Here is a 26,975-nt window from a genome sequence, read left to right as displayed (position 1 = left end):
CTTTGTTGGTGCCAGCCCCTCTTCAGAGCCCTTGCGCTGCTGCCAGCCCCTGCCGCTTGCAAGACACAGGCTGGCTGAGCAGTTGCCATTTAAAGCAGTCCCTCTCCGGAGCTCTTTCGCGTGCCCCTCATCGTCCCTTGTTCACCCCCCCCAAAAAAATATAGTCTGCCCCCCCAAGGTCTGAGGGACAGTGGACTGGCCCCCTGCTGAAAAAAATTGTCAACCTCTAATTTATCTTTATGTCACTGATTCCCAAGGTACATCACTTCCTCTTTCCCTTCCCTTCCTCATGAGTAAGGTTCCCTTTCTTTGCCTAGAGGGAGCCGCCCACATTTTTCAGGTAAGCAGTCAGGCATGCCAGGCCCCTTTGGCCGTGCCCTTCCACACGCATCTGCTCATGAATGGAAGGAGGATTATGGTCACCATGGGACACTACCCCATTGCTGACCTGCTTGTAATCATGTACTGGGTATAAAGCTTGGATTGGGTCCATCACATTAGTATACCACCCTTCCTCTGGGAAGTTCAGGGCTGCGCACATCAGCCTTCCCCAGTCTGTGCCCTCCAGATGGCTGTGCTAGCTGGGCCTGTCGGGAGTGCCGACCCAAAACATTTGGAGAGAGTCAGATTGGGGAAGCCGGATGTACCTTGTCATTCTCACTTTTCATTCTCACAGCAAGTTCTGCATTTTTGTACACATTACTAACCGTAACTGGGCAACTGCCTTGCTTAGGTCAGAGAAGTGCGAATTTCAAAGGATGTTTCAGTTGCATATTGTTTCAGAAACTATATTTACTAAGTTTGCATTTAAATGCAGACTGCGCTGAATTTGTTCCCCCAGCGTGAGGCTGGTTTAGCCTGCACCCCTGCGATGACAACACATAGAGGGCAAAATGTTCTAGCTGAAGTTCTTAATATTCCTCCTCAATTTTAAATTGCATGTGAAACATTTTGTTTCCCATTGCTGTGCTCACAGAGGGACTGTTGTCTGTGCTGTTTGTGGGCTTAGCTAATTCTGCAGTCTCTGAGTGCTGCTTATTCATTCCATGCCACCCCTGCTTTTCCCTGCAAAGTAAACTTCACATTTAATAGAACTCACTACCAAGGTTTATGGTTTTGAATGATCCACTGATGGATTCTTGTGCCTCAAAAAATCAACTCAAATGGTTTTGATGAGCAGACAGAAGCCTGCATCATAGGGATTCATTTGTGTGTAAATGGGCCTCTGGACAGGTGCCAAGAGATTTGCTCCCTGTTTGAAATATTTATAGCTTCAAACCCAAGGAACCACATTGCCCTCCCTGCCCAGAGATAAATCTCTTTCTCCTTCCTTTCCACCCTCTATCCTGCTTCACTGTCTGCCACTTGCCTTCAGGGAGAAAGCTCTTCTCACAGGAGATGGACTGAGATAGAATCAGAGAAATGCAAAGTTGGAAGGGACCATGACAGTCATCTAGTCCAACGCCCTGCAATGCAGGAATTTTTTTGCCCAACATGGGGCTCAGACGCATAACTCTGAGACAGGAGTGTTGGCTTGACAGGAGCCCTGCCTGGAGCCCAAATTTAAGGATGCCTGGCCCCTTCCTGGGGAATTTTGTGGGTGTTCAGTCACCCAGGGCCCCAGGAAGTCGTCACCTATGTCCCTCCCCCATTTTTGTACTTCTGCAAAGGTATGTCCAAGTATGCTGATGGACATTGTCCCCTGGAGACCAAAAACAGATTATACAATTATTAACTCAAAGTTAACATTTAGGTTTTGATGCTCTTGGAGCTGGTAAGTCATTAAAGAGAGGAGTAAATAATTCATATGTGTTCTTTCTGTTTACTGTCTCACAGCTCCTTCCAGAAGAACAGAGTTCATGATCTTGTCTTTTTGTTCTGCAGAAACAAATAGTATGGTTTTCCATCCCCAGAGTTTCCATTTTTGGGTCGCGCTGCTCTTTGCTAGATACTCATATACAATCCAAAACAGTTTCAGCCATCCAGTTCCTAGAAATGTGAGAGTTCCATAAACAAACGCAACAGGATATTGGGAAAGAGAATATGCAATGAATTGAGAAATAAAATAAACAAAGACCAGTAGAAACAGGCACAGTCAGTGCTGTGCACCTGGCGGGGGGGCATGGGGGTGAAGCGAGCCGCCCATGGCAGCCTGCTTCCTGGGGGGGGGGGAGCAGTGCCGCTTTGCCAGCAGCCTTCCTTTTGACAGCTTGGGGGAGGCTCCCCCCCCCCAGGAAGCAGCCCGGGAGCGGGGGGCAACGGCGGGCCACCCGCCCGCAACTCCCAAGCCTCCCCTGAGCTGCCAACAGGAAGGGGGAAGGCCGGGGCAAGGCGGTGCAGCCCCACCCCTTCCCCCGACGGCTCAGGGTAAGCTTGGGAGTAGCAGGCGGGTGGTGCACCGAATGTCACCCCCCTCAGTGACGACACCGGGGCGGACCGCCCCCGCCGCCCCCTTCCTCCACCCCTGAGCAGGGGACCCTGCAAGGGTAAGGGGCCTGGCAAGTGCCCTGGGTGCCAGGGGCTTGTGCCAGCCCTGAGGAGAAGGTGAAATGCAAGGGGGGCTTTGATTTCTCTCTCATGGCCCCCTGAATGGGGCCCAGCACAGAGAAGCATGGAGTGAGGGGTCTTTGAACAACTCAATCTTGACAAACTTATTTCATGAAATGACCCCGTCTGTGCTTCCTGGATTAATGTGCAGATTGGAGATTAACTATGCTCCATATTTCACACTTCTCCAAATGCCACAACTAAATTCTCTGCAGTTTAATCATTAAAAAAATAAAATAAACATACATTTGGAGAGAAAGCACACATTTCAATAATGTATTGAAATACGTGACATATTTTGAGAGGATTAAAAAAACAGATTAATGCAGGAAGAAAGCAGAGCAAAAAGATGAGTAAAAAGATGCAAAAATAATATGGAACTGAAATGGGCTGGAATATTAGGATCTATGAGCAGCTTCAGAGGGACATGGGGACGGCATGGCTCTCTTATTTTATAAATTTTATTTTTCGTTTTGTCATTTTGCAATATTTGAAGGAAAAACATCTTCACACAACCAGTCCACAATGTCAGATCCTCCCCAACCCCTCCCCCCTTTTCTGCAGTTTTTTTATTTTATATCTTTTACCACCTCATATCCAATGCAAACCTATTTACTAATTTCCCTTTTATATTCCTTTTAAGTTATTCTTACTGCACATTTTTATATCAACCCTGCTAATGTTTTAAGTTGTTTACAATACATCTTCAAATAGTCCATGAACTTTCTCCATTCTGTGTTGAGAAGTCTCTCTTCTTGGTTTCTTATTCTTCCGGTATGTTTCACCATTTCAGCATATTCCATCCATTTTAATTGCCAGTCCTCCTTCACTGGAACTGTTTCTTCTTTCCATCTCTGGACATAAATCATTTGGGCAGCCATTGTGATGTGCATAAATAGTTTTTTTTCTGTTCTTTGGGTGTCTCTCCACCAAGTATACCTGGAAGAAAAGCTTTTGGTTTTTTGACAAAGGTTATTTTTAGCATTGCCCCCCTCCCGGGCAACTCATTATAAATTGTTTCCCAGAAAGCTTTTGCTACCTTATATGACCACCACATGTGGGAAAAGGTAACTTCCTTCTCTTTACATTTCCAGCAGATATCTGATTTTGACATATACATTTTTGCTAATTTACCATCTATACATCATTTTCATATAATTTTCTTGTATTGCATAATCCACCATAAATTTCAAATCCACATTCCACAGTCTTTCCCTTGCTGCCATTTCAGTATTATGTCATGTAGCCATTGCCCAGTGTATCATTCATGAGTTCACCTGTTCACCCTTTGTTTGCCATTCTAATAGTATTTTATACATTTTGAACATTACTTTTTATTATTCTCCAGCAAATCCTTTTCTAATTGAGAGGTTTGGTTCATAAAACCATTATTTTTGTCCAACTTAAATAACTTGTTAAGTTGATAATATTATAGCCAACTCATTAGTATTTTTGCTATTTCCTCAAACCTCTTTAATCTCACCATCCACCTCTATTAATATTTGCGTTCCTCCATGTATCTGGTATCTCTCCAGTTTTTAATATCTTATTCCATTTAATATCTTATTTAATATCCAGTCTGACTCCCCCTCTCTCCTTATAAGAACATGCATGAAAGTGCCCCCCCAACCTTTCTCACAGGCTCATATAAGATCAGTATAAACAGTTAGGCCTGGTGAGCATTTAAGGTCCTCATTCCTACTTTGCAGGTTGCCATCTGATTGGATTTCACTTTGATTCTGACATAAATTTAAGATGTATTTTAATTGATTGCTTGATTTTATGGTAATGTGTTATATATTTGATGTTAGCCACTCTGAGCCCAGTTCTGGCCGGGGAGGGTGGGGTATAAATAAAATAATAATAATAATAATAATAATAATAATAATAATAATAATAATAATAATAATCACTTTTTTAGTAATAGTCATTTTTTGTCCCAAGTTAGTCACTTTTTGTCCCAAGTTATCAATTTTAGTAGTCATAACATCTGTCTTCTTGTGGAGTTGTTTCAACGAGTGACTTATCTTGCATAATGCAATTACTAAAGCTTCTTCTGTCGACATTCTCAAATAGTCCAAGGTCAATCCCTGATTCTCACAGTCTCTTATCTTGCAGCTGGTTCCCTCAGCTCAGCTCTTATAACAGTTTCAAAGGCTCCCACTAGAGGGAAAGACTTTCTATTTGTGTCAATCCTTTTAAGCACAGTTCAAACAGTAAATATAGTTTCAATTTTCAGTTACTTTTCCTCCTTTTTAAACACAGAAGAGGACAATGGAAACAATATATTTCTCTTATTTAGCTAACTGTCAAGATACGTTCTATTCACAGCCGATGAACTTCAAAACGTCAATCTTACTGGCAGCCCCTTTCCAGGTTCAGAGCGGTGGTGATTTAATTTTCATCACTCTCTCCTGCAGGCTTGCGCGATCCAAAATTTCCCCCCTCTTCTCCTGCTTCCAAGGGGGGTTTAATAGTTTTAATCGATGGAAGTTTAATCCTTTGCGGAAGACTTTCCAAGACCTTAGCTTGCAGCGTCTTTGCTTCAATCTATTTACAAAAGGGGAAGGCGGACTTCCTGTCTGAAACCTTCCCGTTTCGGTGCCAAATTAAGACATTTATAGATCCAATTTTCCGTTCTACTCACGGGTAGTTGTTTAAAATTGAATTGTCCACAGGAAAAAGTCAGCGCTCTCCGGCAATAGCAATGCGGCTTCACTCCGTGAAAGAAGCAATCAATTCGAAGCACCACGCCGCTCACCCCACGTCGCTCCGGATCCCCGAAACCGGGTCTCACCGCGAGTAGGGGAGGCGCAAAAGGTGCCAGCCGAATCCCAGGTTCACAGGCTTCTCCCGCCTGTGATTTTTAGTGGGTCTCCGCCTTCGCTGTGGCAGCCAGACCCTGTTTCCACGGAGTAAATTCCTCCCGATCAGAGGAATTCCGCCATTGCCACAGGCGCTAACCCGGAAGTCCCATTTTTGCAAAGCAATTTTCCCAGACGTAGCACATTTTTTATGTTACCTGCACTCATATATTTGTGCATTTTATGCACATCTTGCCCTAATATATGCAGTTTTGTACATATTACTTGGCTGCAGAACTGCCTTGCAAAATTCAGGTAGTTTGATTTTTGAGGGATTGTTGTGCTTTAGTTCATACATTTTTTTTTTATTGATTTGCCTCTAAATGTGAATTGAATGGATTTCCCCACCCCACCACCACCCCCTTAGCTGGGGCTGATGGAAGTTCTAGACTAAAATATTTGGAGGGTGAAGTTTGAGAAAGGCCCGTCTGGACAAGAGTGAACTGGATGCACCGGGGCTCCAACGTTCAGACACTCCTTATCTTGCTGAAGCTGCTGAGCTCCTCCCCGTCCGCAGGTTCTGCTGCCGGACGCTCGGCCTCTTCTCCTCTCCCACCTGCGCTCAGGCCAGTCCCTTTCGGACAAAGGAGCCATTTATTAAATGTTCCCTGAATAAGCCTGGCTGCCCCCTCCTCCCTGCCTCATGAAGTGTCCCCAGCTATGTGCAGGTTGCCATGGGGGCCTTAGATCTTTATGGTCAGTGAAGGGGGCTGCCCCTGATTTAGCCCTTCTTTATAATTTACAGCTTTTTTACAGCTGTTGTAGAGCTGCCCATAAATCCCAGGGGACACCTTAGGCTGGGGCATTGCTGTGGTGCCGTCACTCCTTGCACGGGTTAGAAACCCCTCCCCCTGCCAAGTCAGTGAAATCCCCAAACTCTGATATCTGAGGCACAGTTCCTTCATCTCCTGAAGTAAAGCTGGAGGCAAGCTTTTCAAAGCATTGTTCTCACAAAGGCTTTCTTTTTGACTGAGTGGGACTTGCCTGCTGTCAGAGGTTTCCTGTGTGAATCAGCGACCTTTGAGTTCCTCAAGGGGAGGGTTGTCGCTCTGTGAGGCAGCACATTCTGCGCATGCCTTCTGCGCATTGCCTTCTGCAGCTGAAAGGGTCAGGGAGCCAGTGATGTGAAAGACATCTGTCAGAGAAAGCCACAGCCAGTCAGTGTGGGCTCCATGGGCAAAAGCAGCTTCTGATGTCCTCCTGTTGAGAACAGTGACTGATACAGAGGTGCAACAGGCAGCCTCCTCTGAAGGCCAGTGATGCTGCTGTCACCCTGTATGGGTTGTGGCTGAATAATGCAATGCAGCAGGCACACACCAGCATTGCTCAAGCTCAGCAGTTTTACTATTTGACTGTATTTTGAGAGCTGACATGTAACATCTGGCTATTTAGAAACTTATGAGTTTTCCTACTTGATGACTGCCAAAAATCAAAACAATCAATGATTGCATTTTTGAAATGATAGGACCCAAACTCCCCCCCCGACTGTTGGTCATGCTGGCCGGGCGAGGGGCTATGGGAGTTGGGGGGGGGGGTCCAACAGCAACTGGCGGCATTACAGCAATTTCTGCTGTGGACACACATAAAAACGACTGAAGGTTTTCTAGACTTTCACCAAGCAGGTGGCAACCAGGAACACAGGCTCTGCCTGAAATGCATATGCAGGTAGAGCAGAAAAGAGGGGAGGGCAGGGGCAGAGCTCTGGCGTGGGGCAGGGGCAGGAGGAGCCTTGCTCAGTGTCCTCACAGCAGCCCAAGCAAAACCCTGCATGTAGAAAACTAAGAGAGCAACCAGCAGGGCTGAGTAAAAAAACCTTCCCGGTGCTCTCTTTTTTTACTTCCAAGATGTTTGTTTTTACATCCAGGAGAAAGTGGCACCTAACGCCCCCACATCTCCATATCAGGCTTTGTAGAAAGGGGCTTATTTTGAGTTTTGAATTATTTGGAATTCAAAATTCAAATGCAGTGCATTTTATTTTATTTTTTTGCACTTGTACTAGTAAAAGCAGAATATTAGCTGCTCCATCTGATTGCTGAGTGAACAAGCAGCCGATGTGGTGATTCCTCTCAGGTGTCTTCTGCCTTATTGCAGTTAAAAGAATCTCCTTTGCCTGCAGGTGGACTCCATCTGGGCCTGAGGAGCGCATGCGTCGCATGACAGGGAGAGTTGCGTTCCATCCTGTTTGATCCCACAGAGCATTGGAACAGGATGGCACCCTGGCTGCTGCATGTTGGCATCCAAGCCATGCTTCTCCTTGTGACTGGTTCTATTTTAGCCAGATGTTTCTCTGGCCTGAATCCAGCAGCTGGAACTTCACTATGCACCATGTATCTGCTGTTAGACAAGATTAGCATGGACCCATCAGTGCCAGCTGGAGGCCATGGCAAGCCCCACGGCCCTCTGCCTGACTCTGGTTGTGCACCAGAAGAGATGCTGGGGGCTGGAGAGCTCCACATTTTGCCAGATTACCACAGTAACCCAACTGGTTCCATCCTGGCTGAGTTTCTGTAGCTCCTGGGTTGGGCAGCAGGCCATAGATTAAAAATGGCTCTTCCACATTGAATCGAAACAAATGGCAATTTGGGTATTCTGCGGACTGCTGTTTGCTCGGCGGCAAAGAGTGGGTTTTCACAAGGAAAGCGCAATGCATTTTTGTATTTCCCCCCACTAATATATGCATTCTTACACACACTTCCCACTAATACACTTTTTTTGCACAAAAGTTTGGGTTGGACAACCACCTTGCAAAATTCAGAGACGTTTGGACTTCCGGGTTAGCGCCTCCGGTAATGGCGGAATTCTTCTGATCGGGAGGAATTTGCTTCGTAGGAATCCGGGTCTGGCTGCCACGGCGAAGGTGGAGACCCACTAGAAATCACAGACGGGTGAAGCCTGTGAACGTGGGATTCGGCTGGCACCTTTTGCGCCTCCCCTACTCGCGGTGAGACCCGGTTTCGGGGATCCGGAGCGACGTGGGGTGAGCAGCGCGGTGCTTCGAATTGACTACTTCTTCCACGGAGCGAAGCCGCATAGCTGTTGCCGGAGAGCGCTGACTTTTTCCTGTGGACAATTTGATCTTAAAGCAACTACCCGTGAGTAGAGCGGGGAATTGGATTTTTAAACGTCTTAATTTGGTGCCGAAACGGGGAGGTCTAAAACAGGGAGTCCACCTTTTGTAAATAGATTGAAGCAATGAGGATGCAAGCTGGAGTCTCGGAAAGCCTATTGTAAAGGACTAAATTTCCATCAGTAAAAATACTAAATCCCCCTTGGTGGCAGGAGAAGAGGGGGGAAAGCTTTGGACTGAGTATACCTGCAGGAGAGAGCAAACAGAGTTAATATACCACCGCTCCGATCCTGGAAACAGGCTGCCAACAGGACTGACCGTGATTAGAACGTTCACTGACAGTTAGTTAAATAAAAGGAATACATTGTTTCCATGGTCTCCGTCTGCATTTAAAAAGGAGTAAAAGTAACAGAAAATTGAAACTAACTTTATTGTTTGAATTGAGTTTAAAAGGACTAATACAAATAGAAACTGTTTCCCTCTAGAGGAAGCTTTTGAAACTGTCACAAGAGTTGAGCTGGGGGAATTTCCAGCTGCAAGATAAAAAGCTGTGAGATTCTGGGGACCTTGAATCGGTTAAGAATGTTGACAGAAGACGCCTTAGTGGTTGTATTATGTAAGATAAGTGACTCACTGGAACAGCTTCACAAAAAAGTGGATGTGGTAACTACCAAAATTGACAATTTGGGACAAAAAGTGAACACCAATATAGAAACTATTCAGAAACTGACACAGGAATCTACTTTGACATGGCAAACTGCGGAGAAGGCTAGGGAGAAAGTTATTGCCGTTGAACCTAAAGTAACACAATTGGAGAGAGAGAGAGTCCCAGCCTTACAGATGCAATTTGATGACCAAAAGTTGATGCCTGCTATGATTGAATTTAAAGAAAATCAGATTTCGAGGATCAGAGCCCTACCTGAACTGGAGAAGGAAAGTTTGATAGATTTTCTTACACAGGAATTTGATGACTTTTGGGACCGGGACTTGGGTCAAGAAGAGATTAAAACTGTGAGGGCTCTCGGACCTGGAAGAGGAGGGAAAAAAGAGAAGAACAAAATAAGAGACTGTTGGAAATACCAGAGGAACTTAGAAGAACAACAGTCAAGAGTGGAAATTTTGAAAGACGTCCTGAAATACCTTTCGGATCTTAGATTTAACTACGGAGATTTGGTTGCCCTGTCGAGAAGGAATAAAATCATCTTTAGGTGGGAGTTTCCCCGAGATCTACTCTTTAGCCTCAAAGGAAGGAAAATGAAAATAAGATCAGTGGAAGACAAAGTAAAGTTTATGTATAAATATGAAGAAGACTCGCAGAAGGGACTTGGAAAAGAGTTAAGAGCATCGGACAGAAGATCACCAGGTTGATGGACTGTCAGGGAGCTGCCATCGGAGCCTGAGGGAGAGGGAGGGCTCCAGAGGGATTCCGGAGAGCGTACCGGGAGGGAGAGAAGCAGCCCATCTTCTGGGGAAGGAAATCAGCGTAACACTGGTGGAGAAGGGGGGCAGATGGGGGAATCGGCAAGGTGGCTCCATGACTCCTCACTGGAGACCAGCGGGGAGAGCACGGGTCCTCCGCTGCCCACACCCTCCCTGCGCAGAAGGCTTCCGCGCAGGGAGAGTAGGCGGAGACTAGGCGTCAAAGAGCTTCTTTGCTGGAAGAAGTTCAAGAAACGCCCACTGACGGATTCTGCCAGCGATTGAGACAGCCACGGGTGAGTGGCTGTCCGGACAGAAAGGGTTCACCCAGGTAACTCAGCCAAGCGTGGTGCCGATTTATGCACGAGCAACCCCTAGAACCATTACAGCAATCTGTCAGTCATTGACGTTGTTTGTGCGCAGCACCGGAGAGGCAGCACGATGAGCCAAACAGGGACAGCCGGAGAGATGGAGCAACCAGCTGCGGTGCGGAGTCTGGTCGAGAGGAACCGAGACTTGGAGCAGCATGTAGCTATCCTGACGGCGCGGCTGGACGAGAGACGGGCTCAGGATGCACAGGTCAGACCCACCCCAATTGCAAGAAAAGTACCGGGGCTGGTACACAAGTTTGGTGGGAAGCCCCAAGACTACAATGCTTTCCGAACGGAAGTACAGTACACTTTGGAACTGCAGAAAGATGACTTTGCTGATGACGGGGAGAGGGTGGCTGGGCTGGCCGTGGAACAAAGGGGGGAGGTGCCACCACAATATGCTGACCTGAAGGAGGTCTTCAGCGAGAAGGAGGCAGATAGACTACCCCCCCACAGGCTCTTTGACTGCCAAATCAACTTACTCCCATGGGCTCAGTTGCCGGTGGGTAAGCTGTATGCCATGTCTGATCGGGAGATGCAGGAATTGCGGCAGTTTATTGACAAGAACCTGAAGAGGGGGTTCATAAGGGAATCAAAGGCGGTGGGGGGCAGTCCGGTGTTCTTTGTGGACAAAAAAGACACTAATCAGCCCAGACTTGTAGTGGATTACCGGGCCTTGAACCTGGTGTCAGAACCCGTGACCTTCCCAATGCCCAGGATTGACAACATTTTAACACGAGTGAGGCAGGGGAAATTTTTTTACCAAACTGGACCTCAGAGGAGCATACAATTTGATTAGGATAAGGGAGGGGGAAGAATGGAAAACTACCATGTTCACCCCCCTGGGGGCTTTTAAGTACTTAGTCATGCCATTTGGATTACAATCAGCCTGCTTTCAAGGATTCATGCACCACGTGTTGGGGCCCCTGCTGTACAAGAATTGCGTAGCCTTTTTGGATGATGTCTTAATCTATTCGGACAATGAGAAGCAACACGTCAGAGTACAAATAGATTATTAGAGTATTAAAGGGAAAATAAAGTTAAAATATGTTAAGACAATTATATATTAAAGGGAAAAATAAGGTTAGAATATGTTAAGATAAATTGCAGGACAGAAAATAGAGGAAGATGGAAAGGAATTGCTGAAACAGTTAATTAAAGTGGAATACAAAAAGGGAGGTGTGAGGAGGTCGTTGAAACAAGTAAATGAAAGTTAAGATACTGAAGTTATTAGATGTGTTTTAAATTGTGTTTGTTTGGTTTTGTTAATTTAATGTTTGGGGGTTGGTGTTGTGTGGTGTTTTTGTTTTTGTATCGTATTGTTTTGTTTTCTTTAATTCTTTGTTTTTCTTTTGCAGTCTTTAAAATGTTAATAAATATTATTTAAAAAAAACACAACAAAATTCAGAGACGTTGTAATTTCAAAAGGTGGCTGTGCGTTTCAGCTCCCATGTAGTTTCAGGAAGTGTTTGCATTAAGATGTGAATCAAAATGATGTTCTCTGCCCCTCCCCATGAGGGCCCGAAGGGGCTTCATTCAGAACCCCATCACCAATCCAGCAGCAAAAGAAACACCCCTGCAATGCCCCCCTTTCCCCAATGGCCTCCCCACGTTGGACTGGCTGCTGATTCTCGGCTGCTCCTTCCCCTCACTGCTGCCTCCCATCTTGCCTTCCCCACCCATGGCCACGTGTTCAGCAACCTGCTTATCCATCCTGCTGGGATGGCCTCCACCCTGATCTGTGGCCAATGGCCCACCATGACCAAAAAGGAAGGCCGTCTTTTCCACGGTGTTACCTCAACATGGGGCAGCTATGCTCAGTGTTGCTGCCTGTAGGCTCAGCAGCTGTTGACACCCCGCACAATTCCACTCGTCACGGCTTCACTCTCCGGTTCCACTCAGAGAGCCGTTACCTTGGCAATACATGTTACAAGCAGTCCTGGTATCCACATGTTTCTCTCACCCTTTCTCCAAGGAGTTCAAGGAAGCCTGTGAGGTAGGCCTGGCAGAGATTCCCCAGAGGTGAGGGGTCTAGAGAGAGGCCTGTAGAGATGCATTTGGCCCCTGGACCAGAACTGCCCCATCCCTGCTCTAATCACTGCACCACACCGACAGCCCTGCGCACCTCATCCATCTTACGCTCAAAGACTCCTTTCCCCCAGCTCTCCGCCTGCTGCCCCTTCCACTTCTGCCAGCACTGCTGGATAGGGAACTCTCTCCTGTTGCCTCTATCCTCAGCCTTATTCTAGTGGAAATGACAAAGGCCTGAGGCTGGGGGGGCTGAGTGGCCGGCTGCCAGCTGTCACTTGTGGGGCAAAAGACCATTTACCGTATTTTTCGCACCATAGGGTGCACCCAGTTTTTAGGGGGGGGGAATCAAGAAAAAAAATCTTTTCCCCCCCAGCCCCAAAGAGCATCGTACTGGCTGCGCACAACCTCTCCCTGCCGGAGGGGTTGCGCTCGGCTATGGAACAAGCCAAGGCAGTGAGCAGGATGGATCCCACTCGCTGTTTTGGCTTCCCGTTTAGCCCCGTGCAGCCTCTCCTCACTGGGAGACACTGTGCAGGGCTAAAGAAGCCATAGCCCCGTGCAGCCTCTCCTCGCTGGGAGACACTGTGCAGGGCTTTCCTGGCTTTCCTGGGAGGTGGGGGGATTCCCTCACCTCTCCCAAAAGCCCGCAGAAGCCGCGCAACCCCTTTAAAGAGATCACGGCTTCTCCTGGCTTTTCTGGGAGGTGGGAGAAGGGACTGATGCAGCCAGTCAGTCCCTTCTCCCTCCTGTGGAAAAGCCCGCAAGAGCGCACGGAGCTTGTGTGCGGCTCTTGGGGGCTTTTCCCGCCTGCCTCCCCCCTGCATTCGCTCCATAGGATGCACACACATTTTCCCTTGCTTTTTAGGAGGGAAAGAGTGCGTCCTATGGTGCGAGAAATACGGTACCCATTAGCAGGATGGCCCCAAGCCAGCCTGACTATACAATCAGCCCAAGCGCTTACACGGGAGGCAGTAGCTTTGAGAGGCAGGGATGAAGCTGTGCACAGCTGGAGAATTATAGCTGAACTTCTTTGCAGAGCCCCAAAAGAGACCTCTTGGCCCCATCACATCTGATCTCAGGCAGGGACCCTCAGTTCCCCCCATGGACACTGCCATGCAGCTGGCCTTCGACAACCGGGCACAGAGCTCAGCTCATCCAAGCCACTGATTACCGTGTATATTGAGGCCTCCACTTTTCTTCAGAAATAACATAATGAAGCAGCCCAGCACCTTCCAAGTATTTCAGGGCATGTCTGCACCTGCTTTGTTTCCTCAACTAGCTGTGCATTCTTTCTGGACGAATTAAGACTGCTATTGGCATGCAAAGGATGGTAATTTTTTACGGTTATTCTTACTCCTTGCATCTCTAGGGTGCCATTTAGGAAAGGTAGGTAGTTCTCCCCCACTGCCTTCTTTCAGACCATATGCGGAATATAGTTATTCCTTGGTGTGGGAAAGCTTTGGCCCTCCAGATGTTGATCCCTTCAGCCCTGGCCATTGGCTGCGCTTTCTACTACTGATGGGAGTTGTAGTTCAGCAACATCTGGCGGGCTAAATCTTAGGTGTGTATAACATGCAAAGGAACATCCCTGTTAGGCTTTAATCAGTTACTTCAATGGATTTTAAAGTGCCTCTGATTAATCAAGCAGCTGATTTAATATACAACATATAAAAAAGGCAATTAAACTATATGCAATGTATCAAAACTGCAGATGGCAAGCAACTTTTTCTCACAATTTAGATGTTTCTGTCATCTAAAAACAAAGAGGGTATGTTTTTCTCTTTGTAAAAATATTTTACTCATATGTAAATTTATGCAAACTGTACTAATAGATGGATCCATTAAAGTTATATGATCAATCAATTAAAATTTATTTAAATGACCTGTGGCCCCAACACCTGTATTTATAACCATTACCCTTCCCTCCTATGCGAAAAAAAAAGGAGAAGCACCTCTTTTAACATGGGATCTGCCCTTTGTTGTTTTAAAAGAACTTGCATAAAAATAATGTACATTTTTCTGTTTAAAGAATCTGCTGCCTGGCTAATTAGAGGCCAACATTTTCATCCGTTGAATCAGTTTCTCCGGATTCTGATCAGAGTAGAGCCATTGAAATTAATCGGCATGGCTAGCTTGGGTCTACTAATTTAAATCCCCATGATGGGGCGAGCGCCCGTTGCTCGGTCCCTGCTCCTGCCAACCTAGCAGTTCGAAAGCATGTCAAAGTGCAAGTGGATAAATAGGTACTGCTCCAGCGGGAAGGCAAATGGCGTTTCCGTATGCTGCTCTGGTTTTGCCAGAAGCAGCTTAGTCATGCTGGCCACATGACCCGGAAAAACTGTCTGTGGACAAACGCCGGCTCCTTCGGCCAGTAAAGCGAGATGAGCGCCACAACCCCAGAGTCGTTCGCAACTGCACTTAACTGTCAGGGGTCCTTTACCTTTTTATCCTGAGCACAGTTTAGTTGGATACAAGCCAGTATTGAATTAATCCAATCAACGGATTTATTCAACTGCAGCCAGAGAGAAATAGACAAGACAGGTTGAAACAGTATAAACAGATACTGTACACAAGTTGCCTGGGACTGATGCACCTTGTAGCATCTGGGGACCAGCTGGGCAAGGCTCTTTGCCACTGTGTTCCATGGCGAAGGGGCCAGACCAGGATGGCGGATGTGCTCTCTCCGCAGGTGCCTGTCCACACTGGCTCTTTTGACCTCTGGGGACCCTCACCCTCCAGCACAGACAAGGGCAGGAGGGGGGCCCATAGGCTACTTCACCTGCATCTTCCTGCTGGCTCTGTTTGTCTTTGCTAAAGACCAGTTTGCAGTTAGCAGGGCTTTAAATAGCTTTGTTCATGGACCATAAATACACACCTAAATTACAACCTGCAGCTGACCACAGGAAAATGCAGGGAGTATTTTTATGTGGATAAAGATACCAGTGAAGGCTGAGGGGATAAAAACAGCCCAGAGTCCAAATAGATAAAAACGCAGGTGCAGTGAAATACCTTTGTTTGTTAGGACCCAGAAATGCTCACGAAGGACCACTTCCTCTCTGGGCTGCAAACATGAGAACACAGAAAGATGCCTTATCATTCATACCCTCCAACACTTTGAAGTCAAAATCTAGGATGCCTTCTTCCTGTTTTTATCACAAGAGCGTGGCAGCTATTTTGGTTACTGTGATCTCTGCTAAGCTGAACTGCAAAGGGCCACAAGCTCAGCTGGTTTCCTATATGTTGGTCTCCATAGGGCAAAGGGGCTGCCACTTTGGTTGACATCTGCTGGGAACCTTCACTGGTTCTGATTTGAAAGAGACGTAGGGCTGGGTACACACAGTGGTGAACACCCAGCCCAACCCCCGTGATGATCTGCTCTGGTTTCGCCAGAAGCGGCTTAGTCATGCTGGCCACATGACCCGGAAGCTGTCTGTGACAAACGGCAGTTCCCTCGGCCTATAGAGCAAGATGAGCGCCACAACCCCAGAGTTCTCCGCGACTGGACCTAAGGGTCAGTGGGTACCTTTACCTTTTCCTTTACCTTTAAGGACTATGTCAGTTTCAGGGACACCTTGGGACGTGAGGATGACGCAGCCTCTGATTCCCCAGTTTGGAGATACACACACACACACACACACACACACACACACACACACAAAATTCCAACCAACAGATCTAGACAACTGAAAGATTTTATATTTTCAAAAGTGGGGAATCAACCACAGTTCCTTTCTTCATCCCAATAACTGGAGGTGTGACCAGAAATTTGCGTCAACACCTGGGAGAGCCTAATCTGCTAAGTATGCCTTTTCTTCTTCTCTCTTGGCTGAGACCAACACCAATGTTATGGTTTTAACACCAAGCCAGCTGCCCCTCACCCATGCAGCTCACTGAAGAGCTCTGGAGAACTCTAAAGCTTGCTCACTATTTTAGGACATTTTGTTATTGCCCTACTATGAATTTTTGAATTTTTCTTGTGGGTCAACATGGCTACCTTTGCTTTCTATTTTACATATAAGCACTTATGGAAACTTCAGGTGGCAGGCACCATCTTAAAAGAGGAGTTTCCCCTCTTCCCAGGAGGGAAGGCCTTTTGCAAACAGGGTAAGAGACAGCCTGCTAAGCAGGAATGCCAGCTTGGCCTGGGGCTGTGGTGCCATGCAGTTTGAATCTCACCTCTACCCTTCGGAAAGCCACGTGTGGGATATAAATAGTAAAATTATCATTATGGAATGGAACGTCCATAACATTGGAGGAATGTTGGATGGTATGAACAATCACTGCATGCACATGTACATCATTGATTAATTAATTGATGAAAACTCCTTTGATTAATCAACTAAACTTTCTTTATAGGCAACAGTCTCAAAAATAACTGGACATTAAAAGGAAACCCCAAAGTTTTGAAAATAGCATGGGCATGGTGATGTCACTGGCACAAACCAATGTGCCTCTAAATTGTTTTTGGGTTGGCCTTCCCCAGCAACGACAAACTGGTTTCAGTGTGTGGATAATGTATGGCAATTCCTTTGCAAATGAAGCATTGCTTGTATGGGAAGAAATCTTTTTACAAAAAAGAGAAAGAAGAAAAAGAGAGTCATGATGGCACATTTCTTTGTGCAATGAAACAGTAATCTGAACTTTTGAAAGAACGAAAAGCCTTATCCCAGGCTGCCTCATTTGGGATCTGGGAAGCACAACTTTTCTGCATTTTGAAAGCCAACAATGTCAGTATTTTAGGAGCTAGATGCTAAGTGAACTCCAGAGACCTGGAGGTAAATAGGCGATAGAATTTCAATGAGCAAACATGGACTTTTGTGGGGTTTTTGAAATGATTTTTATTGGTTTTACAAAATAAAACACACAATTAACACAATTAAATTTTTGAAATCAAACAAGATTCTTCTGAATCTTAGGACTTCCCTCCTCCCCTCCATGGGTCCTCTAAATATCTTAATCAACTGTATATCATAGTTCATCTGAATTGTTGTTGTTGTTGTTTAGTCGTTTAGTCGTGTCTGACTCTTTGTGACCCCCTGGACCAGAGCACACCAGGCACTCCTGTCTTCCACTGCCTCCCACAGTTTGGTCAAACTCATGTTGGTAGAACACTGTCCCACCATCTCATCCTCTGCCATCCCCTTCTCCTTGTGCCCTCCATCTTTCCCAACATCAGGGTTTTTTCCAAGGAGTCTTCTCCTGTCATGAGGTGGCCAAAGTATTGGAGCCTCAGCTCATCTGAATTAAGTTCTCCAAAATATCCAAAGTCTTCATAGCATTGCAAGAGTTATTCAAAGCCTGCCAAAGATGAGCAAGCTGGAGTAACCATGGTGTCTTGGGGTCTGTGTTGAGTCACAGCTATGGCTACAGAAAAAGTGGTGCTTGCCTTCAGTAACGATCTTCATTCTTTTTTGCCTCCCTGAAGCTCTCTTCATTTGAAATGGAGTGCTGGAAATAGATTTCACAGCTCCCCTCCCTGCGCTCTCGCTGCGTCCCTGACACAGGGTTTATAGAAGGTCGTGTCCAAACTGCTGACACTGTCTTGGCAGTGTCAGAAGAACTCTGACTTCAGATGGAAGCTTCATGAAGGGACTAAGCCCAACTGCACCATAGCAGAACACCAGCTGTGGGTTTTTACTTTCAAAGATGGTGGCTGGTCACTGAGGGTGACTGGGGTGCTGCCCCATCAAACTCAGCCTGCTCATCTGCCTGTCTGCCTTCTTACAACCAGGGTGACACTGCTTCCTCTTCCTTCATGTAAATGTTGCCCTTATAGAAATCAACAGGAAGGAGACAGATGTGGAAAAAATTGGAATGAGTTGGCTCTGCCTGCCAGTGGCTCTGGCTCCACCTCCTGTTGGCCTCCCTGCCTTACAGCTGACCACTTCCAAAGGATGGCAGCCACCATGGAGATGCTGCTGGTCTAAAACGGGAACAACTCAGAATGATCAGTGTTCAAGGCCCCCTCTGGCTTTTGCCCCCCTAGGCAGAATGTTAAAATAGTGCCTGCACCACGGATCTATTGCCATGTCATATTCTAGAGCAGCCTTTCTCAACCTTGGGTCCCCAGAGGTTGTTGGACTACAACTCCCATCACTCCTGACCACTAGGGATGATGGAAGTTGTTGTTCAACAACTTTTGGGGACCCAACTTGGTCCTCCAGCATATACCTGTATAGTCCACACATACTGCCTGGGAGTGGGTTTGATTCTTTGTATATTTAGAGAAAATGCCCCAACCACTTGCCTTCTGACAGGGTAACCTCTTGAGGTGGATTGAACTGCACTCTAGAACAAGATGACAAATGAAATGAGCTCAGTTTTTTCTGAGAAGGAAAGGTGTGTGTGTTTTCCACTTCCAGAGCACCTAATTATATAGACCGTTTTGCACTATACCATAATTGAAGGTTAACTGACAGACATATTCAGTTTGTGGTCTGGACTGGTATGACCTGGCCTGCAAATACTATGGGTCTGCTGGCTGCATCGCTTGTGCGCTGTGGATGCCTGCAGCACTGATGCGCTATACTCAGAGAATGCTGCTACCTGCCCAACTGAAACCACAGTCCTGTGCCCATTGGCTTGGTGGATGAGTCCCATGAGTGGGAATAAGGACGATGATGCAGGTTAGGTTGTCAGCAGGCTCTAGAGAGAGAATAGCAAGTTAGAGTAGCAAGTAGTTAACCAAGGTGCCAACTATAGGGGGCAGAAGGGGCTTCAGCCCCCTCAATATTTGTGAGCAGAGGGCCAAGCCCCCCAAATATTGATGGGGCCCCAGACAGATTGGCCTCCTGCCTGCAAACATGCCCCCTGCCCACCCCACCTCGCTCGCTGTCTGGGGTCGGGACGCACGGAGGGTAAAGAACACCCCCTGCACTCCCCATCCCCCTTTGCGGATGAGCGAGCGCTCCTGTGCCCAGTGGGGCTGGGGCACGGACGGTGACCTTTACTTTCTGTGCTCTCCAGCCCCTGTCACCAGCAGGGCACAATGGGGATCTCGGGGGGTGGTTCATGTCCCCCCCAGATTGCACGCCCGGGGCTACTGCCCCCCGGGGGCCCCCCACCTGGTGCACTATGTCATGCATATGACATCATGCGATGTCGAGCCCCCTCAATGTGGGGGGCAAGTCAGCGCCCCTGGTAGTTAGTGCTGGGTTACAGCTAGAGAAACCCAGATTCCAATCGCCACTTGGCCATGAAGTTCGCTGGTTGACTTTAATCCAGTCACTCAGTCTTGCCTAACTCACAGGGCTGCTGTGAGGATAAGGAGGAGGCGAGAGAACCACATTTGCCACCTTCAGCTGCTTGGACAAAAGGGAGGAGATAAAGGTCCAAAATGGTGCTAGCTTCTGTGAGCAAAATCTCGGATTTCATCTCTCTCTTTTTCCTTCAGAGACCAAGTCGGAATGGTGGAAACTTCTTTTCATGTTGGAAGCTGCTGCAGACAGTCTGCTACCACCTGATTGCTTCCTCACAATGAGTGAAAGGAGCACAAATATATACACATTCTTACAGGTGAATGAATAATGGAATTAAGGCTGCAGAAGAGGAGGGGAGCTGTTGTTTCCCACTACGGTTTTTGCTAGTCCTCTGAAGTTTGGAAAAGTCCAGGGTGGGAAACTAGGGGAAATATGAAATGTCATTTGAGCCCATGCACAGCTCATTGCTGCCCTTAGTCCAGTGTGGTCTGTTTGGCAAAGAGTCGTTGCTCAGGCTCTGTCACTGCAGTCTTGTTTTCCAGAGGTTTAAGAGGTAGGAAAGGAGTCAGACAGCAGGGGAAATGTGGTTATTTCCCGTGGTTTCTAATTATTTCTTAGACTCCTGTCAATTTTTAGCACCACAAAGACCTTGACATGAGCCAGGGAAGTAGCCAGGGTGGGCGAGCAGTGAAAAAAAATTACTTCACTTCCTGAACATTTGCCAGCTCTTGCTAGGAGTGTTAAGTATTTTATTGATGACAGCAAGCTCAGAGAGGATCTGTTTGGGTTCTCAGATACTTGTCAAGGTCAGACTGACTTAGCTTTGCATATACAGCTAGGGTGCCCACTCAGTCATTGCCAAGAGAGAGAAAATAGGACACATTTGCATATGCTAATTTATATATATAGATGCACATTTAGAAATGATGAATGTACTTTCAATAGAAATACATTACATCTTGCCCTTGTCAGGAAGATTGTGGCCAGGTGATCTGTGTACCTGTCAAGGTGTGTAACAACAACAACAACAACAACAACATGCTGCCCATCTAACTGAGTTGCCCCAGCCGCTCTGGGCAGTTTCCAACAAATTAAAACACAGTAGGGCATCAAACATTAAAAACTTCCCTATACAGGGCTGCCTTCAAGTATCTTCTAAAGCTTATATAGTTACTCATCTCCTTGATATCTGATGAGGGGGTGCTCCACAGGGTGGGTGCCACCACCAAGAAGACCCTCTGCCTGGTTCCCCATAACCTCACTTCTTGCAGTGAGGGAACCGCCAGAAGGCTCTCAGTGCTGGACCTTAGTGTCCAGGCTGAATGATGGAAATGCTCCTTTAGGTCTGCAGGTGCACCTGTCCAGATGCTGCAAAGTGTTGCTGGGCAATGCCAAGGCTCCCCCCCCCTATTTCTTATGGCTCTCTGTGTTCTGGAGTGTTGCAGTGGGCAGCATCTGGGGATCTAAGGTTTTCCACTCCTGCTTTAAATAGTACCTTTTGCTACTGTGGCAGAGCAGCAGGGGACCAAGCGCTGTTTAGGGCCCCCTCACCCACAATGCCTTACTCTGGAAAGATGCTACCTTCCCTATTTGCCTTTAAAAAATGGATTCAATAGCTTTATCGCTGTATTTTAGTGATTGTTATTTGATGTATTTTATTATTTTTTTTATAAATTTTTATTGATTTTTCATTTTAAAACAAACAAAACAAACAAACACATACAAACATATATATTTTCATATCCTCCTTTTCATAAACCTTCTTTCATGGACTTCCCCATACCTCCCCCTCTCTGCATCCTTATTTTACAGTTTTTCAGCAACCCCTTGGTCCAATTATATTTATAACTTATTTTTTCTCAGTTTCATCTTAATTCGTCAAACAATTTCAGCTGCAATTCTGCATCTTCCTTCCCCTTGACATTTTAGCACTCATCAATTTTACAACAGTTCTTAAGATAAACTTTAAATTTCTTCCAGTCTTCCTCCACCGTCTCTTTCTCTTGGTCACGGATTCTGCCAGTCATTTCTGCCAATCCCATAAAGTCGATCACTTTCGTCTGCCATTCTTCCAGTGTGGGTAATTCTTGCATCTTCCAATACTTTGCTAGAAGTATCCTTGCTGCTGTGGTAGCGTACATAAAAAAAGTCCTGTCCTTAGTATTGGGTTCTAGCAGTTCTGTTTCTAATTTGGATTTCTCCACCTGGAAGCCAATTTTCCTGTCTTGTTTAAAGGTCTCCATTATTTGATAATAATGGAGCCAATCTCTAACCTTGGACTTTATTTCTTCAAATCTCTTTAATTTAAATTTACCACTTTCTTGTTCTAAGATTTCAAAATATTTTGGCCAATTAGATTCCATATTAAGTTTCTTCACTTCTTTAGCCTCCATTGGTGATAACCACCTAGGAGTTTTGTTTTCCAACAAATCTTTATATCGAGTCCAGACATTGTATAATGCTTTCCTAACCACATGATTTTTAAAACCTTTATGAGCTTTAACCTTGTCATACCATATGTAAGCGTGCCAACCAATGTTATTTGATGTATTTTAGTGGTTGTAAGTGGCTGTGCCAGAATATTGTTCTGAAAAGTGGCATTTTAATTTATTTTATAATGCATTAAAATAAAGCAGGGAGGGATAGTTAACACCTCCCTCCACAATACCTAAATCCACATAAGATAATGCAAAATCTGTACAACTGATGTTTGTTAAAATATATTTTTATTGTTATATTTATTGTTTCTCTCCTGTTGATTCATGTTGTAACATTGTTTGCTGTAGTATACGCTCTGTAAAAACAAAACAAAACACCACCCTGTAAAATCAATACAAAATATTTATGTGAAAAGAAAATCAGCAGAATGGAAAGCTAGGCCAAATCTAGGAAAGACAAATGCAAAATTATGCATTTATGCCCAGCTTGGCAGCAGAACCTGTGAAAAGGATTCTCACTTGTACATTAGGAGAAACCTCTTGATGGTAATAGCAGTTTTGCCATGGGGACGATTACCTAGAGGTCTGGTGCTGAGCTCTCTTTAATTGGGAGTCTGCAAACAGAGGCTGGTCCATGAGGGTGAAAGGAGTGCTCCCCGGCAGCATCCACCTGCCTTCACCTTCTTACTTCCAAGCAGATGGGTGTGGGGGGGGCGGGGACACCAGCCCTGAGCTCTGAGTTATTAGCCAAAGGCAATAGCAGAGTTGGGAGGGGCAGTTTCCAGGTTTCCAGACCCCTGGGAAAGGGAAAGAACATGTTGACACTCAGATCAGGAGCACATTCTGATTCAAAGTCCTGTGGTTGATTTCTTCAGAATGAAAGTTTGACATTTAAAAGTTTGAAATGTGTGTGTGTGAGAGAGAGTGCACACCCACACCCACACCAATACACACATATGTTACATTTAATTTATCAGAAATAATAACTGCAACAAATGGGCAAACTATACACTGTGATAAATAATTGTGATACATTGAAATAAACACCATTTATCTATCTTTTCATTGTAATGTTTATCACAATGTATCACACTATAATGTTTGTCACAATGTATTGTTGTTTAATCATTTAGTCGTGTCCGCCTCTTCGTGACCCCCTGGACCAGAGCACGCCAGGCACTCCTGTCTTCTACTGCCTCCCGCAGTTTGGTCAGACTCATGTTTGTAGCTTTGAGAACACTGTCCAACCATCTCGTCCTCTGTCGTCCCCTTCTCCTTGTGCCCTCCATCTTTCCCAGCATCAGGGTCTTTTCCAGGGAGTCTTCTCTTCTCATGAGGTGGCCAAAGTATTGGAGTCTCAGCTTCACGATCTGTCCTTCCAGTGAGCACTCAGGGCTGATTTCCTTAAGAATGGATAGGTTTGATCTTCTTGCAGTCCATGGGACTCTCAAGAGTCTCCGCCAGCACCATAATTCAAAAGCATAAATTTTTCGGCAATCAGCCTTCTTTATGGTCCAGCTCTCACTTCCATACATCACTACTGGGGAAACCATGGCTTTAACTATACGGACCTTTGTTGTCACAATGTATAGTTTACCTGTTTGTTGCCACTATTATTTCTGATAAAATTACACATAATCCATTGTACATGCAGGTGTTCCCTGGTTGGGTTAAGGAAATAGAAAACCACCTTCAGGCTTTTACTTAACTAAAGTGGTTTCCTCAGTGGGCATGGATGCTTTGTGAACTCATATTTCAGCATAATGTGTATCTGAAACCTCCAAAGGAGAGCAAGGAGCCTGAGAAGAAGCGCGCGCGCGGGGGGGGGGGGGGATAGCAGCAATTTCTCAAAAGTTAAATGTCAGGAGAGATGGAGCCTTAGGAACAGCAGTGGGTGGGACTAAAATCCAGTCATGTTCTAAACTGTCGGCTGCAACTGAAGAGGCCTTGATTCTTCTCCTTCTTTGCAGCAGTGAACCTCAGCATAGCATTCCGGAACTCTTTACTGTACCATATCTAAAACAAATGCCTGCAGGACCGAGATCTGCTCCAGCCCGACCATATCATAGGGTGACAGCTGTTTCTTCTGGGTCAACACAAAAATCTCTCTTCCTGAAATTGCTGCAACTTTTATTTCTTTCCCGTGAAATTCTTCAGATGCTTTGCATGAAGAGGCTGAAAATTTGCACCAAAACTTGCATCGATGAAATGTTGGCTCTAATTAGTTTAAGAGAGCATGTTGTTCGGCTTGGTTACCATCTTTCGGGCTGATGCAGAAATATTAACAAATTTAAGATTGGGGAAAGGCAAAACTGTGAGAAACTGAAATGGACAGATTCATCCATCCCTAATCATAGCTTAGCCACCCATGACCTAAATCAGGGGTCCCCAAACTTTTAAAACAAGAGGCCGGTTCACTGTCCCTCGGACACTGTTTGAGGGCTAGACTATATTTAGAAAAAAATATGAATGAATTCCTATGCACACTGCACATATTTTATTTGTCGTGCATAAAAAACAGGAAAAACAATACAATATTTAAAATGAAGAATTATTTTAATCAACATAAACTTATAAGTATTTCAATGGGAAGAATGGGCCTGCTTTTGACTAATGAGATGGTCAATATCCGGTTCCATATTTGTCACTGCTAGTTGTAGCAAGCAGTGTAGAAAAACAACAAACCAGCAATAATGACTACTAAACTAGTTCACCACCTTGTCCTGAGGGGTGATGGCCATTTCCTGTTTGTCTCTAGAAACACATGGTACTCGCAGGTACACTGCCTCTCAAAGTGGAGGTTCCGTTTAGCTACCAGGCTACCGTTTAGCTACCAGGTGGTGTCCCCATTCCATCTGACCAGAGCCCCTGCAGCCAGGCTCAAATCCACCCATGAAGTTCGCTGGGTGATCTCAGGCCAGTCTTTGAGGCTGAGCTCTCTTCCAGGGCTGTGGCAAGAATAAAAGAGAATGGAGAGCAGAAAGAAGAGGAGCTACGTATGTACCCTGAACTCCTTGAGAAAAGGGTAGGATTAAAATGACAGACAACCAGAAAATTCCTCCAGGAATTTGTCTTGTTCTGATTTGATTTGATTTTTAAAAAATAAACCGTCACCAAACCTTTCCCCCTGTCCTGAAGTTGGTGACATCAACACCCCCCGCCCCCCACTGCTGCCAGTGAGGAAACACAAAAGCACTGGGAGTGACAGAAGCCTCACTGCCCGCTCAGTCAGTCCCCATGCGCTGAGGTAAACCCAGCGCAGCGTTTTGGCCGGCAGGCCGGATTGACAAGCCTGGTGGGCCGGATTCAGCCCGTGAACCGTAGTTTGAGGACCCCTGCCCTAAACAGTTAAGGGTCATGATGTTTTAGAGGCCACCTCTTCTTCGGTGCTTGGGCTGCCCACCTGAGGCCAGCTGGAGAGGCCTGGGCACTTGTGCTTCCACTGAGACTTACTTGTACTAATTCCCAAACTGTGGGACTCTCTGCCCTGGGAGAGTGATTTTGGCTCATCTCTTATTATTTCCCACCACCAAATTAGCCCCCCTTTGGTTATTCAGGCAAGCATTGGGCTTTCTCTCTCTCTGATGTTATTTAGTCCCACAAGTGTATTGTTCTTGCTCTGCCGTGGTTTACTTTTAATTCTATTGTTTTGAATTGCTTCTCTTGAATTACAAGTAGAGATCGGGCGAATTTGGTTCAGTTTGAATTTTAATGCACACCTGCCTTATTCACACTTCCTGAAACAACTTGTGAGCTGAAATGCAGCTCTCAGTAAAAAAAAAAAATACTCCTTCCAAATTTTGCAATGCAGTTCTACAATGAAAACATTCAAACAAAAATGCATATATGCAGGGAAAGTGTGCAACAAGACACATATGTTCATACAAAAATGTGTAATAAAAACATAGAAAAATGCACTCTATCAGGATTTTTTTTTCTTTGCAAAGATATGTGCCTGGCTTTTGCAAAATAAAAGGTAACAAGCAGCAGGGGTCCACAGACTAGCCATCAGCAGGCACAGCGCAAATATAGATGGAGCACATACACTTGGGTAAGATGAATGAAACCTGTATTGTTCTTTTGTATGCCACCCTCCACCCCCAATTGAGAGAAAAGGCTTTCCACAACAAATTGTCCTAAGCTCCATGACCTAATGATCTGGCTTAAAAAACACATTCAAACACCAACACACACCAAATAAGGACATCAAAGGTGAGTACTGATCACTAGGTTAATCATATCTGTTTGGCAATCTCCCCCCACCCCACCCCCATGATAGATGAAAGAGATCAGATACAAAAATTCCCTGCAAGGTCATCCTTTATTATTCCCCACCCCAATCTAACTGCTTTGTGAAGTTACTTTCGAGCTGCTTTGATTATTACCTCTGCACAAACTTTTCTAGTGTCAAGAAAACATTTTTTTGAAGAAAGTCTATATCTATCTATCTATCTATCTATCTATCTATCTATCTATCTATATCTATCTATCATGTATCATCTATCTATCATTTATATCTATATCTATATCTATCTATCTATCATCTATCTATCTCTATCTATCTATCTATCTATCTATCTATCTATCTATCTATCTATCTATCTATCTCTATCTCTCTCTCTCTATCTATCTATCTATCATCTCTCTCTCTCTCTCTCTCTCTCTCTCTCTCTATCTATCTATCTATCTATCATCTATCTATCTATCTATCATCTATCTATCTGTCTATCTATCTATCTATCTATCTATCTATCTATCTATCTATCTATCATCTATCTATCTATCTATCATCTATTGATCTATCTATCATCTATCGATCGATCGATCGATCTATATCTATCTATCTATCTATCTATCTATCTATCTATCATCTATCTATCTATCATCTATCTATCTATCTATCTATCTATCTATCTATCTATCTATCATCTCAGAGTTGTTTTCACATCCAGGTTAAACTGGATGTGATTTTCTCTGGTGAGGATTCAGTATGTGACGTGGATTTTGTTTGAAGATATCTTGTTTGAATGCTTGGAGAA

This window comes from Podarcis erhardii (genome assembly GCF_964252035.2).
Source record: "Podarcis erhardii genome assembly, chromosome: 16".
NCBI lineage: Eukaryota > Metazoa > Chordata > Lepidosauria > Squamata > Lacertidae > Podarcis > Podarcis erhardii.
The sequence above is the reverse complement of the archived record's forward strand: the minus strand, read 5'-3'. Positions refer to the sequence as shown.